At 38.5% G+C, this 15,180-nt stretch overlaps 1 protein-coding gene and 1 non-coding gene across 14 annotated transcripts in view; both read right to left on the bottom strand.

The window, feature by feature from the left end:
- AKAP13 (A-kinase anchoring protein 13) overlaps positions 1-15,180 on the bottom strand; it is a 390,788-nt gene that overhangs the window by 194,772 nt on the left and 180,836 nt on the right. The window lies entirely within an intron of this gene.
- LOC111766466 (U2 spliceosomal RNA) lies at positions 12,635-12,822 on the bottom strand. Its single transcript, XR_002798510.1, has one exon. It is a non-coding gene; the product is annotated as a U2 spliceosomal RNA (small nuclear RNA).

Raw genomic sequence — 15,180 nt, 5'->3', positions numbered from 1 at the left:
GAAGGGATGAATGTACAACTATGCAATTATATCAAATACCAGAAAATGTACACTTTGGATGGATTTATGCTGTATTTAATATGTATCAATACAACTGATTTGTTGGGAGCAAAAAAAATGCACCTAGGAGGAATAAACCATGACAAGTCTACCCTACAGCACACTTATATTTAGTTCATCTCCCCTGGCCATCTGTCTCCTCTGGCCAATACCAGGCGCTCCAAACAGAGCCTCACCTAAGAAATAATACCAGATTAACCAATCTTTACTTGCTGAGTAAAGCACCTTCTCTTTTTCAACCCTATCGCTCCCCAGTAGACTTAGGTATGAGTGATGAGTTAGTTTTCTCTGTTAACTGCTACTTAGGTTTATATTTATATACAAGCTAAGTTGATCTCTCTCAGAACTTATGTTTCTTTGCATATCTCATAATTGTTATTGGCTTAAAAACTATGTATTGACCTTCGCATACCTAGTACTTGATGTTACTTAATGAGAGTGAGGGGGAGAAGCACAGGAATGTGAAAATTATTTTGAAAGGGAGAACATGACCGCTGTTACCTAAAATTAAATTCTGGTTGGGGAGAGAGACAGAAATGTTTCCATATAAAACTGAAAATTGGGCTGGGTAATTTACTGGATAAAGTAATTTCAAACTGATGACAGAAAACAGATCAGGAAGAAAAGTCCAATATCGAACCACTGGGAGGGATATAACAAATCTCTGGGAGTTTCTTTAGCTTTCCATGGAGCAAAAATACAATATACAAAAAATTACAAATAGCAATCCTATATGTCTACCAAAAATTTTTTTAGATAACCCAATCAAATTTGAGAGAAAGGAATACATATTCATTATTAAAGAAAACAATTTGAAACTTAGTATGATAGAAAGATTAAGAGCTAAATATGGGGAAGCAGATGTGGCTCAACTGACAGAGCGTCCCCCTACCATATAGGAGGTCCAGGGTTTGAACCCAGGGCCTCCTGGCCTGTGTGGTGAGCTGGGCCATGCACAGTGCTGCCGCGTGCAAAGAGAGCCATGCTATGCAGGGGTGTCCCCTGGTAGGGTGCCCTGTGCGAAAAGCGCAGCCTGCCCAGGAGTGGCACTGCACACACGGACAGCTGATGCAGCAAGATGATGCAACAAAAGAGACAGAGATTTCCATGCCACCTGATGAGAATGTAAGCAGACACAGAAGAACACACAATGAATGGACACAAGACAGCAGACAATTGGGGGGGGGGGGCGGGGAGGGGAGAGAAATAAATCTTAAAAAAAAAAAAAAGAGCTAAATATGAATTCATAACTCCAGGGGGATAACAAGCCTTACTATTAGTTGATCGACAACCTTCAAATTGTAAAGATTCTATGATTCTTCGGATAAAAGCCATTGTTCCCATTTCTGAAACAGACTCAATGAACTAGCTTTTTTAGATGAGGAAAAAGAAAAAAAATTTTGTCCATTAGTCTGGGCAGGACCCCTATCTTCAGGCATAAAGTTAAATGATTCTATATGAAATTACTGACATTAAAACTCAAGAGGAGAGCAGATGTAGCTCAAGTGGTTGGGTGCCTGCTTCCCATGTATGAGGTCCTGGGTTCAATGCCCAGTACATCCTAAAAACAAAAGAAACAAGCAGACCAAAAAAACACCTTTGAGAAGCTGGTGTAGGTCAGTGGTTGAGCACCGGCTTCCCATATACAAGGTCCTGGGTTCAATTCCCAGACCCAGTACCTCAAGAAAAAACACATACTTAGTCCAATGAGCTTTCTCCTGGCCTGGTGCATTTTTATAGCTCATTGCCCTAAATCAGCACTTTACACAATTCAATTGTTGAGATGATTAACCTTATTTTTAAAATGTTTAGATAAATAAAATAGGTCATAATAAAGATAGCATGGCAGTTTGAAGTTATTTTATGAATCCCAAAAAGAAAAAGATTGTGAACTAATCCATTCTGGTGGGTGTGGACCCTTTCGACTGGACTACATCAGTGAGGCATAACTCAGGTTGAGTCTCCACAATCCTGCAGGAAAAGGGAGCCCCCATATTTGATCCTGCCATGTGAAAGAAAGGACTCCAGTTTCACTCACAGCTGAGCTTGTGGAGAGACAAGTCCTATGCCCAGATGCCCATAGCTGAGATCAGAGAAACAAATGGTAGATTTTGGAGAGGAAGGCAGAGATGAGTGGTCACCTTGCTTCACCAAAGTGGCAGCTGACTTTGGTGAGAAAGTACCTCTGATGGTGCCTCAATCTGGACATTTCAGGGCCTAGGAACTGGAAGTTTTTGCCCTAATAAATTTCCCTTTATTAAAGATAACCCATTGCTGGTACTCTGCATCAGCAACACTTTAGCAAACTAGAACGGTGTGTATCTTTCACAAAATAGAGTGATCTTTTCTCATGCTTCTTTCCTACAGTTTGCTACTTCTGCAGAAACACACAACATTCATCTATTCTCCCTGATTTAGAGCACTGCACAATAAGTAGATCAAGTGGGTAAGAACATCTCTATTTATGAAGGACCCGTTTTGTTGTCCTTTAAACACTTACTCTCAATTTCTATACCTATCTCATCATGAACCATTGATGAAGAGTTGACAGATCAGCTCTGATCAACAGCCTTCACTTTGTACAGCAGTGGGTTAAAACAGAGACCATTCCAGATTTCCAGGAGTTGTATTTTACACTCTTAATAACTCCAGATCTGGGAATACACGTGGCTGCCAGGAGAGAAGGAAAGTATGGCACAGATGGGAACATGGTATTTAGGTATGTGGTATCATTAGATCACTGAATAAGGTTTCATATTCTTGCAAAGGTATCCTTCACAGAGACCTGGGGCAAAGCTAGAAATAACTGAATAATATTCAAGAATTATTTAAAAGTTTAGTCCCAACTGATTATTTTTTAATAATAAAGCTTCCTCTGAACACTCATATCTTAAACAAAACCACTTTCAAACTAGCATATATCCTCTAAATGGGCATGCATATACAAAGATCCCAGATGTTTATAGCTTAAGTATGTAGGGAATTTTAACTTGCTCTGTATGAAGTTCAAAATACAAATACAAATGCTATGAAATAAGAGATTGGATTATACATTAGGTAATTACGAATACACCATTTCTCAGTATATGAAATATATTAGGATCTATATGAATACTTGTTTTCAAATGTTCATACAGATATTTTTCTACTACTGATAAAGTATCTCCAAAACCCTGTCAAAAAGATAGTATCGCAGATGACATTCTATTGTATTAAAAATGTCGAGTGCCCACCTCCAATGTGGGAGGTCTCGGGTTCAGTTTCTGGTGCCTCAGAAAGGAGGAGAGCAGCCATCTTGGGGGAGGAGGCACACACAAAAATAAATGAAATAAATAACCAAAAAACAATAAGCGAAACAATGAGCAAACAGACAAGGGAAGCAATCTAAGAGGGGTTTTAAAAAAAATATTTTTTAAAAAAACATATTCTATGGGGAGGGAGGTTATATAGGATTCCTTTTCATGTAACTTTTCTGTAACCTAAAACTTCTCTAAAAGTAGTTTTATTATTCCAAAGTGGGGGAGGGCTTAAGAAAAAAATGTATCCTACCTCCAACTATTCTATACTGTTAAGTTCATCTCACAAAATAACTCAAAATACCACATTTCTAGAAAATGGAGGATCTAAGTTAAACATTTATCCATTCAAACATTTCAACAAATATTCATGCAGTATCTACTATGCACCAGATAGTGTTCCAAGATGCTGGAAAAGCAATGATGAATGACAACAAAGTTCTTACTGTACTGCATATATTCTACAAGGGTAAAATTACAGATAGAGATAAGCATTTTAAAGAATATAGAAGAAGACTGCAACACTTTCTCTCCAGTTCAATGGACTCACCCAGGACAACTAACAAGGAGAGGTGATGGACAACGCCCATTCCAAGGAACAGAGAGTATCTGCAACGGCAAGCAAGATAGTTCCATCCATCTGCCCCATGGGATCTGAGGCCCCTCTCAATTAGAAACACAGTGGACATCACCATTCCAAAATTCTCAAGATTAGGGAATAAACAATGAACTAAAGTAGACTTATTATTATTCTATTAGGGACTTATTATCATGCTAACAATGGACGAACTTTTATCACTGATACAAAGGTAGTGATCACCGGAGGTTCTGAGGGGAGGGAAAGGCGTAATATGGGCATTTTCAGAACAGTGGAATTGTCCTGCATGACACTGCAATGACAGATACAGGCCACTGTATATTTTGTCATAACTTACAAAATGGTGCAGGATAGAGTATAAACTATAATGTAAACTATAGTCCATGGTTGGTAGCAATGCTTCAATATGTGTTCATCAATTGTAACAAATGTACCAAACTAAGGAAAGATGTTGTTAATGGCAAAGTGTGGGAGGGGGAGAGGGGTGGGACATATGGGAACCCCTATATCTTTTATGGAACATTTATGGAATCTGAACCTTCTTTAAAAAGAAAAAGAAAATTTTTTAAAATAAAGAATATAGAACAGGGTCTTATGGTAGAAAATATTGTAAAGGTAGAGACAGAAATCAGGAAAAGCTCTCTGGGGAGATGACATGACAACTGATCTGAATTATAAAGAGCCAGCATGTGGAGTTACTGGGACAGAAAATATCCAGCAAAGACCCAGAGGTGGGCAATGAGCTGGGCCAGTGTGGCTATGGTCAGTGCAGCTGTGCATAGAGAGCAATGGAAATGAAGATCTTATGAAATGAGGACTGAGAGTTGTATAGGTTTTCACAGAGTTTTATGGATTAGTTTTAGGGTGATGAGAAAACATTAAAGAGAGTACAGTAAAGAAGAAAAATTAAAGAAGGAACCTAAGAATATTAACTATCTCATATGGTGCCAGACAAATTTTACTTACTTTTAATCCTCACAACTTGGAGGCAGGTATCAGTGAATTTCCATTTCACATGTGAAGAAAATGAGGCTCAAGGGATAATTTGCACAACATGAAAAGGCCAGAATTTGTATCCAGACCTAACTCTAAAACTTCTGTACTCTTTCCATAACCACAGTAATAACCACACCTGTATCAGAGTTTCACACTGAGCAACACTCAATTTATAAAAACTAAGTCTGACATAATATTTATCAGAAGTTAATCAGATGTATTAGGTTTTCTGTTATCACAGGTTTTTTTTAAGACTCATAGCATGATTTTCAACTGTGGAAAAATGCAAATTAGAGGCCACTTCTCAAACTTAAGGCCACACAATCCAAACTGAAAATACATGACTGGCCCCAAAATGCAAGATTTATGCATGTGAGATTCAGTAAGGCCAGGGTGAATTCCAGCTAATTTCCTAGGATTCCAGCTTTACCCAATAACCAATCACCCATCCTCTGCTTTTTCACCTTTCTTAGCATGTTTCAACTCAAAAAAAAGTTTGGGTTTGATGCTAACAAACATATGAAACACTGTCAAATTACAACTGCTGAGAAAAACACTTCTCCCTTAGTAATAGCAAAAGTCCTTTGGGGGAAGTTCAAAGATGCTTCTCATTCAGATAAAGCAAAAAGCCAGAGAAAATGTCAGAGAATAAACAATGAAGATTAACAATGGATGAATGTGGAAGGTGATACTCACATATGACTGCCCAAGCACCATGAATATCCCAAGCCCATCTTATTTCAGGCTTGGCTTCATAATATAGCTTTAAGAGTAGAGAGAAGCAGCCAGCTCAACCCTCCCAATAGGCGTGTTTTGCTGTGCCTCTCTACTCCAGACAAGGAACTGAGGCATCTAAGTTCCTTATTTGCGGGCTGTTGCAGTATCTTCTGTGAAACCACATTAGCACAACAGCATTAAAAGTTGGTGAGTTCTACAAAATCAACCACTCTCCACTGAAATGGAGTAGAAGAAGCTAAATGTCAGGGTGGGGGTGGGGAGGTGGGGAAGCAAGTTACGGAGCAGAGGTGAGGAGGGTATAGCTGATCCACCTCAAATAATTAAAGAGCTACCATCTCTGGCATTTGCAGGGAACTCACTGCGAGGCAAGCTATGGTCAGATAAGCATATATGCACACGCAGATTCACTAGAAATTTTAGCACCTATGTTTTTAGCTTTTCTCTTTCTTTTTTTTGGGGGGGGGGGAGATGGGGGAGGGATATAGCACTACCACTATGTCTTTCACAACCAGCATGGGGGGAGGGGAGGGAAGAAAGCAAATAACTTGAGTAATTACTATGTTACCATTTTGTTTGTCCTAAAATCTGTACTTTTCAATATTAAAAACAGATAAGTTGATAAGATAATGGTTATAATACAAATTGGAAAGTCAGACGGACTTGGTTTGATCCCTTCCACTGCCATTACTGCCTGTGTGGTCTTGGGCCCGTTATTTGGCTCTCTTTGTACCTCCATTTCCTCATCTGTAAAATGGAAATACTAGGTTTGTTGTCAGGATCAAATGTGCATGTATATAAAATGTCGGCATAATGTTTGAACCCCCAAAATGCTCAATAAATCATGACAATAGGACTGGTATAATTCTAAACAACAAAATAGAAGGCAGTTTCTGAGTGTTAGAGGTTAAAAAAAAAAGTATGAGAGACCTTGTTTGTGAGGTAATTGTGAGGCACCTACCCCCCAAAGTGCCTACCACTATTCCTCAAAAAATTTCCAAGGTGAAAATCTGGTTCAGTCCTGGGCTCAACTTCCTGCTTCTTTAAGCAATCAGTGTTAGAGCTGTGGGGTGAGGCTGACCAGGAGACACTAGGTCAAAGGCTGGATGGTGGCAGAAAGAGATGTCATATTCATATGAAGTTCAGTGTTTAGCATATTTCCATAGCTCTCCCACATTCCACCCAGTGGCTCATGGGAGGACAAACAATGTCCAATAGCTGTCCCTGCAGCACCACCCAGGACAACTCCAAGTCCCCCAAACGCCCCCACATCTCATCTCTTCCTCCCACTCCCCACCCCCAGCAGCCACCATGGCCACTTTCTCCACACCAATGCCATATTTTCTTCGATTACTAATCACAACAGTTCAGGAATAGAGTATCAGTAAATCCACTCTAATCCATACTCTATTCCTCCATCCTGTGGACTTTGGAATGGTTGTGTCCACTCCACATCTATATCAAGAGGGGGCTTAGATTTCACATGGATGCTGGATGCAATCCTCCTGCTTTCAGTTGTAGGCACTCTTGGCTCCCTGGTGTGGTGGTTGACCTTCTTCAACTCCATGTTAGCTGAGTGGGGTAAGTCCAATAAACCAGATGTAGGTGTAATTTTTAAGCCATTATTTCTTTTGGTATGCCTTTAAGAAAACTTCAAAACTGAGCCAATAAAAACTATGTAATAATTACTAAATATTTGTTGTTTTTTTAGAGGATGGAAGCTGTTAACTGGTCCTTCATTTTTTCCACATCCACCAATCAAGTCCTAAACTCTTAAGTTCTATTTCTTCCAGCTAGGCCTAAAATGAAGAAAGTGTTTTCAAAAAAAAACATGTCGTTGCCATAGAGAATCTGTTACCACAGATATAGCTCTGCAACAGCTCTTTGAAGAAAAACTCTTAGGCCTAAATGTTACCTGGCAACCAAAACCAAGATAGGTTGGGCCACTCGTACACATACAGCTGAGAAAAAAGAAAGACATGTACAGAGGGAAACACATACAAGAATATGGAATGGCTTTGTTATCCCAATCAACTTCCAGTATTCATTCTTTACCCAGGGCAGTGTAAAAGTTCATGAGCTTTGGAATTAAGACCTGGTTCAAATTATTGTTTATTACTTGCAGCTATCTCATTGTGAAATAGGGATACTATAGCCACCCTCAAAACTTTGGGGAGTAGTTGAAATATATGGAAATTTATGCAAAATACCTGGCACAAATATTTACAATAAACGGTAACTCGTGTCACTGTTATAGAAAGGGCGATCTTGAGATTACTGTTGAACGGCTTTGAAATTATGAGATGTCAAAATTCTTAGGTTTTACACTTGAAATTTTTCAAAAAATGAAAAAACAACAAAAAAAGATGACCGAAAATCCAATGTATGAATCACCGTAATCAATTTAGTTGAGTGAAAAGCCTGGCAATATTACCAAACATGCCTCCTGACAAAACTCTATCAATACAGTTTTAGAACAACCGAAAAACAGTCTTTTGAGTACTGACAACTTATTTACTACATGGTTTGCTTTAGCCTCTTTGGGTATATTTTGTCATCTGTGGAAGAATACTGACTGTGCTACCATCATCTTAGTGGTCTGAAGGGAGGATTTAAATGAAAGCACATGAAAAACACCAATGTAGCACAGTATGCAAAACAAAGCAGGTATTCAATATTTAGTAAATGTTAACCAACCCCCTTGTGTCCCCGCCCCAGTTTCCACTCAGTTCTACATCCTCATCTTTACTGCAACACAAAGAACTGGATCACACAGAAAGAAGAGAGGTCAGTTGGATGGGAGGGTAGATGGAGGGATGGACAGATAGAAGATGAACGGATCTTAGGGAAGAAAAATTTGTAAAGCGATCTCAAATGCTGCTATTATTTTGTGTCCTTGTTTCACCCTTTTCCTCCCTAAGCGTAAGTGAAGATTTCAAACTTGTTGTGTACCACATGGGAGATTAAGGGCCCACTTGTCAAGGAACTGAAGAAGATCCTAAACAAGACAGTCACTATGTTGACAGATCTTGCTCAATAACACTCGGTTTCACTGGTAAATACGTACATTTAGGCAGTTACTCTTCCACCTGACCCTGATCTCAAGTTTCAAGAGCAAGTGGCTCAAAAGAAGGGCTTGATAATTAATAGGCACAAACCCACTGAGAGGGGGCAATATGGCCTACTACAACAATAAACTATAACAGAGCATGCCAGGCTTTATCTGCTCTGCATCATGCATGTATTACTTCAACTGGGACAGATGACTTGACTTTGGGCCTGGTTCTGGTTCTGTTATTTTACAACCTTGTGACCTTGGGCAAGTCAATTCACCTTTGTGGACTCAGTTTCTTTAATTATAAATTAAGGATAATATCACCATCCTTCCCACTCATTAGCCTATTGTGTATACATAAATGCAAAAGGACAGCTTGAGTATAATCAATCGTTCATTAAAAACTACATGATGGATATAGTCTATGACAGTGACATCAGCAAAAAGGCATACTAAGCTGCTCCAATCCCCTGGCCCTCAAAAGAAACATCGAAAGACCAGCAGAAACTGTCAGAACCAATTTTGCCAGAACTCTGGAAAAACAGTTTATACAAAAAAATGCTGAACTAAGAAAAATGCAACTTAAAATTGATAGGTAATCTCTGTGGCATTTTTACATTGCCCATGCCCAACCCGCTCTCTAACTCAGTGGCGATGGCAAACACGTTTCCAGTCTGTGACTTTCGTTCCTGGTAACAGAGGGAACAGAGCAGACCTATTATTCAAATTATTTTGTCTATTGCAACCTGTCTGGGGACAACCTGAAGAACCTGTATGAGGGCCACCTAATGCAAGGCACTCATATTTGTTTTGCCCAATCCTGAAGCCACTAAAGGTAGAAAACCAGCAACCACCGCTCAAAAACATTGTCAGAAGAATGAGAAACTCCACCACTTGAACATATAACAGACTGCCTAAGGCCTGGGAAGAGAAGCTGGGAGAGATGGGAGGGAGGTTTTGGGGAAACTAGGGCAAACAAAATCACTCATCTTTAAAGGTATTAAAAAAGAAAAAGAATATGGGATGTGGTTTTATAAGATATGATTATGGTTAAGCTTTTTTTTTCTCTTCATTTTTTTCATAAATAAGGAGATCTTGGCTATATCATTTAACTAATCTGTCTTCATCTATGTATCTTTCTGAATACTAAAGGAACAATTGAGTTAGCAGTTGGAATTAGATGATTTATTTAGTCAGTCAAAGGGATGTTAATGCAAAATACCAGAAACTGGCTGGTTTTTATAAAGGCTATTTGGGGTAGGAGCTTACAGATACCAGGCCATAAGCATAACTTATTTCCCTAACCAAAGTCTATTTTAACGTGTTGGAGGAAGATGGCTGCCAACATCTGCGAAGGTTCAGGCTTTTCTCTGGGTTCAGGCTTCCTCTCTTCCCAGGACTTGCTTCTTCCTGGGCTCAGGGTTCCTCACATCCTAGGGCTTGCTTCTGTTTCCTCTGTGAGCTTACTTCCCAGGGTTCCAGCTTAAGGCTTCAGCATCAAACTCCAACATCAAAAACCCTCCCTTGGGAAGCAGATTTGGCTCGACTGATAAAGAGCATCTTCCTACCATATGGGAGGTCCAGCGTTCAAACCCAGGGCCTCCTGACCCGTGTGGTGAGCTGGCCCACGTGCAATGCTGATGTGGACAAGGAGTGCTATGCCAAGCAGGGGTGTTTCCCATGTAAGGGAGCCCCACAAACAAGGAATGCGCCCCCACAAGGAGAGCTGCCCTGAGCGAAAAAGCACAGCCTGCCTATAAGTGGTGCCGCACACACGGAGGGCTGATGGAGCAAGATGATGCAACAAAGAGATACAGATCCCTGGTGCAACTGACAAGAATGCAAGCGGACACAGAAGAACACACAGCAAATGGACAAAGAGATCAGACAACGGGGAGGTGGTGGGGGAGAGAAGAGAAGTAAAAAATAAAAATCTTTAAAAAAAAACTCCCTTGCTGTCCTTTGCCATTCCTTTTATCTGTGAGTTCCCACCCACCAAGGGGCAGGAACTCAATACCCTACTGACATGGCCCAATCAAAGCCCTAATCATAATTTAATCATGCCCAGGTACAGACCAGTTCACAAACATAATACAATATTTCTGGAATTCCTAACTATATCAAACTGTTACAGATGAGATGAAAGTGCCTAGACAGAATTTTTAGAAGTAATGCTTCCCTAACTTGTTTTCAGGAAATATAGCCAATTCAAAGGAAAAAATTAATTGACAGAGTTCCTAAGGAAACCTAGACTAAGAGTTTAAATCAACTGTCATAATATGCGCAAAGGGCTAAAGGAAACCATGAATGCAATATATGAAATGAGAATTTTGATAAAGATAAAGGAATTATAAGGAACCAGACAGAAATTCTGGAGCTGAAAAGTACAATAACTAAAAAATTCCCTCGAGGGATTTAAACAGGACACCTAATCAGGCAGAAGAAATAATTAGCAAATTTAAAGATAGAATGAAATTATCCAGTCTGAGGAGCAAAAAGAAAAAATGAATGAAAGCAAGTGAATGGAACGTAAAGAACCTATGACTCAAGTAGACCAATGGGAATCCTAGAAGGAGAAGAGAGAGTAAGAAAGGAGCAAAAAAGAATATCTGAAGAAATGATGGCCAAAATCTTCCCATATTTAACAAAGAAATGAATCTATACATTAAGATGCTCAACAAACTCCAAACTAAGAGAGGTTTACACTAAGAAACATTTTGGTTAAATTGTCAAAAGACAAAGAAAGAATCTTGAAAGCAGCAACTCATTACATATAAGGAATACTCAATGAGATTAACAAGCAATTTCCCATCAAAAAAACCATGGAGGGAGATTTAGAGGAGTTCCAGGAGGACAGCATCGAAGTAGGCAGCCAAGACTCAACTATCACACAAAAACAAGGGAGAAAGAGCCAAAATTTGTCTGAGGGACCAGCTTTGGGGGTCAGGAGACCAGGACAGTGCTACAAAATTACCAGGAGGTTGACGGGCAGAGAAAAGAACCCAAAACAACAAACCTGAGTTACGAAACCCCTGCAGTGGCCGGGGAGGGCTCCCCTCCCCTATCCCCAAGGTATTAAGCATGGTAAAACCCCAGGCTCACCATCACTGCCAACTAAGAGGGGAACAGACATCTTCCTCCCTATCAGCTGTTACAAGTGAAAAGGGAGAAGGAAGTCAGGGGGATTCTCTTCAGTGAATTGGGCCAGCAAAGCTCACTTGGAATCCTGACTCTGGCCAGACCAACATACAGGAAAGTGGAGACTGAAACATCTCCAAGGAAAGGTGCGCCAACTAGTACCATGTGCTGGCTGGTCTGGAAATTACAGGGACAGAAATTACTTTTGGATCTCTCTGTACCCTAATTCCTGGAAGAAAATCTCAGCCCCATTAGTGAGTCCCTGGCCCAATTTTAATAACTTAAGCTGGGCAATTTTAAATAATCAGAATAAGTGGAACCAAATATCAAGGAAGAGCTGTGAAAAAAATAAAAATCAATAAGTGACAAATTGGCCATCAGAGTAAATTCAACATATTCAGATGCCTAGACATCAGCAAAAACTTACAAGCAATACCAGGAAACAAGAGATGACCCTGCCAAAGCAACTAATCAAATATCCTGAAGAGATAACAGAATTTAAGACAATCAATGATGACCACACAACTCTCTTACATCAATTCAAAGAACTGAAAGAAAATGTTAACTACAGAGATAAAGGATTTTAAGATGATACTGGGCATAAAGAACAATTTGAAAGCCTGCTAAGAAAAGTAACAAACCTCATAGGAATGAAAGACAGGATGGATGAGATTAAAAACACATTAGAGTTTAATCCATTCACATTCAATGATATTACAATAGATGCATTTTTTTTTTCTTTTTTAATCCCTGGGAGAGCAGTGTATCATTCCTGGAAGTACTGCAATACCAGGCTGATGCATGAGTAAAAAGAGCAAATCTCTTTTCTACCTCGCTGTCCCAAAAGTCAATTTAATATGCTGTCCTCAGAAATGGGCATATCAGATATTAAACTGATCACAACCAATACTATACCTGATCTTAGCCAAAGGTCAAGAAGCAATATAAATGCATTACTTACCTCCACCATTTTATTCTTTGGGTTTCATATGTCATACCTTATCTTCATCTATATTTTTACTCTTCTGTTTTCTTTCTTCTCTAATCTTAATAACTTGAATACGGGTCACCAGAAAATAGAATGAGGTTAGAGAATGGAAACCTGAAGGTTAACTTGTGCAGAATTGGTAAAAAGTATGTGTGTTAATCTTTGGAAGTGAACAGAAAAGGTGAAAGCCCAACATAATGATTGTAACTAGCAGTACTATTATCTGGACATGAAAGGGGATCAAATGGAAAGTCTATACTCAGGTATACTACTAAAAGGAAAGCTAAAAAAACATAACATGGAACTGTACAGCATAGTAAAACCTCATGTGAAATACAAATATGCGTAAAATTGCATATATAAAACCGTTTCTCTTTGAAGCTGAATACGTTAATACTACAAAATGTTAATATCAAACCAAAAAAATTATGCTACATGAAAAAAACCAGACACAAAGTACTACATACTCTTATGATTCCATTTACATAAAACAAAAATATAAATAAATTTATAAAAATGAAATTAGATTAGTGGTTATGTAGGGCTGGGGAAGGAATGCTAAGGGGTGTAAAGTTTTTCTTTTTGGAGTAATGAAATTGTTCTAAAATTTTTTGTGGTGATTAATGCCTAACACTGTAACTATACTAAAAGCCATTCATTATACACTTTGGATAGATCATATGGTATGTGGCTATATCTCAATAAAATTGCTTAATAAATAAATAAGTGTGCAAGAAAACCAGAAATAGCAGCTATTTACAGCAAGGGAAGCACAGTAAAACTAAGAGGTGAAGAATTTTCTTGTTTAAGTCTTTGTTTTTTATTATTATTATCACTGAAATAATGAAAATGCTCTAATAATGATTAAAGTGATGAATGCACAATTATGTGATTATACCAAATACCACTGACTATACACTTTATATGAATTATATGTTTTCTTAATATGTATTAATAAAATTGGTTTGCTTAAAAAAATACACTAGAGGCACATAAGAGCAGATTTAAAATTGCTTGAAGACAGAATTAGTGATTTCAAAGATAGAACATTTCAAATGGAAAAGACAGGAGAAAAGAAAGAGAAGAAAATGGGGGAAAAATGGAACAGGGTCTCAGGGAATTGAATGACAATGTGAAATATGCAAACATTAGCATTACTGGTATCCCAGAGGGAGAAGAGAATGGAAAAGGGGCAGAAAGAATATGTGAGGAAATAATGGCCAAAAACTTCCCAACCTTTATGAAGGACATAAACGTCAATATCCAAGGGTAACGCATCCCAAACAGAATTAAATCCAAACAGAGCTACCCTGAGACACTTACTATTCAGAATGATAAATATCAGAAACATAGAAAGGATTTTGAAAGCAGCAAGAGAAAAGCAAAGCATCACGTACAAGGGAAACACATTAAGATATAATGCAGACCACTTATCAGAAACCAGTGAGATGAGAATAAAGTGCTATGTTGTATTTAAGGTACTGAAAGAGAGTAACTACCAGCCAAGAATTCTGTATCCAGCAAAACTGTCCTTCAGAAATGAGGGCAAGTTCAAAGTCTTAACAGACAAACAAAACCTGACAGAATATATTACCAAATGACCAGAATACAAGAGATACTAAAGGGAGTGCTGCAGCCTGAAAGGAAAGAAAACAAAGGCAAGAGACTTAGAGAAAAGAGTAGAAATGAAGATTATTAGAAAGAGTAAACTAAAAGGTGAATAGACAGACAATAGTATGATATGACAACAGAAAGCCACAGGACAAAATGGATGAAGTAAATAATGCCTTAATAGTAATAGCATTGAATGTTAATGGCTTGAACTCCCCAATCAAAAGATATAGACAGAATGGAAAAAAAAACAGCAAAAACCCCATGAGCCATCTATATGATGTATACATAAGACTCACCTCAGATATAAGAACGCTACAAAGTTAAAAGTGAAAGGTTGGAAAAGATATTCCATGCAAACAATAACCAGAAAAAGAGCTGGAGTAGCAGTAGATTTTTTAAAAAATTTTAAAAGCAAAACTGTTACAAGGGATGAAGATGGATTTTATATATTAATAAAAGGGGCAATTCACCAAGAAGAAATAACTATACTAAATATTTATGCACCTAACCTGAGTGCCCCAAGATATAGGAGACACACACTGGCAAAACTGAAGAAAGAAATGTCTCTACAATACCAGTTGGAGATTTAAATACACCACTCTCAGTATTAGACAGAACTGCTGGACAAGGAATAAAGAAACAGAGTGCTTGAATAATATAATAAATGAACTAGACCTAACGAGCATCTATAGAGCACTGT

This window comes from Dasypus novemcinctus, chromosome 3 (genome assembly GCF_030445035.2).
Source record: "Dasypus novemcinctus isolate mDasNov1 chromosome 3, mDasNov1.1.hap2, whole genome shotgun sequence".
NCBI classification, from domain to species: Eukaryota; Metazoa; Chordata; class Mammalia; order Cingulata; family Dasypodidae; genus Dasypus; species Dasypus novemcinctus.
The sequence above is the reverse complement of the archived record's forward strand: the minus strand, read 5'-3'. Positions and strand labels throughout refer to the sequence as shown.